We start from the raw sequence: 4,820 nt of genomic DNA, 5'->3' as shown, positions 1-4,820 counted from the left end.
TCCTGGCATTTTCTAGTTTCATTTCTATTGCAAATTTTAATGCATGTATCACAGCTTCATATTCTGTTTCATTATTAGTGGATTCAAATTCCAACCTGAATGAAAAAGCCATATTTATTCCCTCTGGCGAAATTAATACAATTCCAACTCCATTTCCTTCTCCATTTGATGATCCATCTACCAGTATTTCCCATCTATTTGGTTCTGTTAATAAATCTTTTGGATCTCCATGTTCGTCTTCTACATCCATCATTTCTTCTACTGCTTCATCTTCTTCTATAGGAAATTCTGCCAAGAAATCCGCAACAACTTGTGATTTTGGTGAAGATAAAACTTCATATTTAATATCAAAATGGCCTACTTGTGCATTCCATCTCTCTACCCTTCCTGATCTTTTATAATTCTTCATCACTGATTCAATTGGTACTTTTCTTAATACCCTTATCTTGTGTGCTTGAAAATATATGCGGATCTTAAATGATGCATAAACTAATGCTAAGATCAACTTTTCAATTTTTGAGTAATTCTTCTCTGCGGTATTAAAAGTTTTGCTAATGTAATAAATGGGTTTCTCCACTCCTGCGTCTATTCGCAATAATACAACATTTAATGCATGCGATGTTGTCGCAAGGTAAATCAATAATTCTTCTCCTGGTTCTGCCTTTTGTAAGATAGTTGTATTCATAAGATGTTCTTTGATTCCTTGAAAAGACTTTTCACATTCATCACTCCATTTAAATTTCGCACCCTTCTTGAGTATATCGAAAACATATTTACATTTGTATGATGATCGCGAAATGAATCTCCCCGGCGAAGTTAGAAGCCTATTCAACTTCTGTACATCTTTTATTGTTGCTGGTGTTTGCATGTCACGAACTGCTTGCACTTTTTCCAGATCAACCTGTATTCCTTCCTTTGATACAATGTAACCTAAAATTTTTCCCGATGCAACTCCAATAGTACACACTTCTCGGGATTCAATTTAATGTTATATTGCCACATTTGTTCAAAAATCTCCCTCAAGACTTGTACATGGTCCTTAGCTTCCTTACTCTTTACCAACATGTCATCCATGTATACTTTTAATGTTTTGTATATCCATTTTGCGAACACCTTCTCTACCATTCTTTGATATGTTGCTCCCGCATTTCACAAACCAAACGGCATTTTCGTATAAAAATATAAACCTCTAGGAGCAAATAAAGCAGTATGTTCTTGATCTTCTTCAGCGAGAGGAATTTGGTTATACCCTTTGTACCCATCTAAAGATGATACCCTATCATTTCCTGCTGCAGATTCCACCATTTGAGGAATATCAAGTAACGGAAAACTATCTTTAGGGCAAGCTTTGTTCAAATCAGTGAAATCTATGCAAATCCTGATTCCCTTGTTTTTCTTTGGGACAATGACCATATTCGCTATCCATTCTGGGTATTTAGCTTCTCTTATAATTCCTGCCTCCAGCATTTTCTGTAATTCTTCTTTAATTTGGGAATGGTAAGTTGTTGCGATTTTTCTTATTTTATGTTTAAATGGTCTCACATTTTTGTTAATCTCCAGTCTGTGGCAAGCAATTGTTGGATCTATTCCTGGTATCTCATCCATGTTTCCTGCGAAAATATCTTTATATTCTCGCAGTAAATTGAAAGTTCTTTCTTCTTCTTCTATATCCATTTTGGTTCCAATTCTCAACACTAGAGGCTCCTCTTCAGTCCCAACATTTATTTCTTTTGTTGGTTCTGAGGCAGTGTAACTGGGTTTAGGTTCTCCCATTGGTGTGGGTTCTTTAATTTCTTTTATGGATCCTTCTCCTTCTTCCGAAATTTCGTTGGGTATTCCTTTGCCTTCTTTCGCCCTTATCATATATACTCTAAATTCTTCTGCCTTCTTTGCTTCCTTTACCAATTTTCTGCGAAATTGTTTCCTTTTTGCTTGTTCTTCATAACGCCTTACTTCAATTTGATGACATAATTTCGCATTATCAACATCTCATCTGATTTCACCCATTCCACTTGGAGTGGGGAATTTAATACATTGATGCAACGTTGATACCACAGCTTTTATCGCATGTATCCATGATCTTCCTAATAACATATTATATGGCGATTCTATATCCACCACGCACAATGTCACATGTGTTTCGATTTCTCCAAGTGGAATTCGTACCACTATTTCTCCTTTAGGTTTTGTTGTGGATTTTCCAAAGCCGTGAACAAAATATGTTGAATTGGACATTTCTTCATCTTTAAATCCCATTCCCCGAAATGCATGATAAAATATTATATCAACTGAATTTCCTGCATCAATAAAAGTTCTGTTCAACATCCATTCTCCTGTGGATTTTATTGTTGTATCCTTCTCTTTTCGTGTAATAGGCACTGTGACGACCAATGAAGATGTATGATTCAAATTTTCTTTTGGTATTTCTTCTGCCATGAACAATTCTTTGCTTTTGCCAATCTTTCAAAGGTGAAATTTTTTCTACCGCCATAATTTTCTTTCCTTCAAAATTTCGTTTATGTATTCTTCCTTTGATGTTTTCATGGAATTCATTAACCTTTTTGTTATCATATTACACTCCAATTTTTTGCCATTTTCATTAATTCTATTCATCTTTCCTCTAACTGATTCACTGATTTGTTTAATTACTTTCTTGATTTGAATTTTCTCAATCAACAATCTTCAATTTTCGATCTTCAATCTCCCTGTTTCTAGCGCCATTATGTAGTTGCAGGAAATCCTACAATACACCCCTCGTATGATTTTATCATTGATCAGCTCATTTTTAGGTTTACACTCTTAATTCTATTGATTAATTTCTGAATATTCTTACAAGGAAAATGAAGAAATCAAGAATGATCTCTGCTCTAAACTTTCTCTCTCCTATTTACTTGTCTCTCACTCAAAAAAGATCTCTCTCTCCTTTACAACTCGAATGACTATTTATAAGGGAAATACCTAGTGTATGACAACTAATCTGTCCTTTATTTTCGGATATGGTTTGCGACATTCTCGCAACCTTACAAATGTTGACTTCGCAAGCTTTCTAATCTTCGCGAGATTATCACATCTTTCTCATGATCCTTGCTGATGTCGTTTCTGAAATTGTTCTGCGACGCTTTTGTGCAATACCATTGTTAACTTCGCTGAGACATAACTGTTGCGAGATTCTGATACTACAATTGTAAACTCTATCCGGTGTCTTAAGTCCGCGAACCTAGTCTGCGAACTTGAGAAGGTTATATATCTAAAGATGATTTCTGAACTTAATCTTAAAAGACTAAGGAATGTATTTGTAAACCGTGGCTATTAAAGTTCATGAACTGATTCGAGTGAATCAAATCATCTTTGTTTCAATTGTATCTTGTGTAGTTACATAAGATTTCCTTGCAATTGAACAACTCTCTTAACTAGTTCATTTGAGTCAATTGAACTAGTTACGGTGAAGAAGAACATGGTTGGTATGAAACGCTCATATGGTTAACCTCTTGGGGTAGACTATTGTTGAACCAACAATGTACGCGTTTGGGTGCGGTTAACAAACCTAGAAGCGTACAGTCATTTGTGTATGAAAATCTAAGTTTTCGATCTAATGGTTGAGAAATATTAGCTTGAATCTAAATCAGTTTTTCATCTAACAGTGAATATTGATTGCTTTGTAACTAAGCCAAAACCCTGATTTGAAGACTATACAAAGGAGACATTTAGCATTAAGAAAACTAATCCCCACACGTCCGTGTGATACTAGTTTCTCTGCTAGAGTCGATTCTCCTTTAACCTTTGGTTTTCTTCTTCTAAAACCAGGTTAACGACTTAAAGACTTCATTGGGATTGTGAAGCCAGACCGATACTACTTTTATCGTAGTTGTGTGATCTGATCTTGCATATTCTATCGTAGAAGTACAATCACATTGATTGGCTTGAGATCGTGAGATTTCTCCGATAGGCAAGATATAAAAAGTAATCACAAACACCTTCGTCTCATCGTTTGTGATTCCACGATATCTTGTTTCGCTACTATACGATTAAGATTGCTGTGAGGTGGTTGATTAATCTAGGATGTTCTTCGGGAATATAAGACCGGATTATCAATTGGTTCCTGTTCACTTTGATTATTATCAAAAGACGGAACAAAAACTTTAGGGTTTTTCTGTGGGAGACAGATTGATCCTTTGATAGACTTGTCTGTGTGAGACAGATTTGTTTATTGCTAAAGCCTGCGATTTTGGGTCGTAGAAACTCTTAGTTGTGGGTGAGATCAGCTAAGGGAATCAAGTGCGCAGTATCCTGCTGGGATCAGAGGCGTAGGGAGTACAACTGTACTTTGGACCAGTGTGAGACTGATTGGGGTTCAACTATAGTCCAGTCTGAAGTTAGCTTGGAGTAGGCTAATGTCTGTAGCAGCTTAATACAGTGTGTATTCAATCTGGACTAGGTCGCGGGGTTTTTCTGCATTTGCGGGTTTCCTCATTAACAAAATTCGGGTGACTGTGTTATTTCTATTTCCGCATTATATTTGTTTATATAATTGAAATAATACATGTTGTGCGTTTGAATCAATCAATCGGAAATCCGAGCTTTGGTTGTTGATTGATATTGATTGATCCTTGGATATTGGTCTTTAGTACCGTCCAAGTTATTCCTTGTGTTTGATTATAGACTCACTGATTTCTATTAGCTTGAGTGAATCAAAACAAGAGAGAGATATTAACTCCTTGAGATACTTTTATCTAGATTGAGTCTGACTGTCTAGTTGATTCTCTAGAAAGTGTTTCGGAGTTAGTCCATACAGATTGCTAATCGAAATATTGGGTGGTGTT

Source organism: Papaver somniferum, chromosome 3, assembly GCF_003573695.1.
Source record: "Papaver somniferum cultivar HN1 chromosome 3, ASM357369v1, whole genome shotgun sequence".
NCBI lineage: Eukaryota > Viridiplantae > Streptophyta > Magnoliopsida > Ranunculales > Papaveraceae > Papaver > Papaver somniferum.
The sequence above is the reverse complement of the archived record's forward strand: the minus strand, read 5'-3'. Positions refer to the sequence as shown.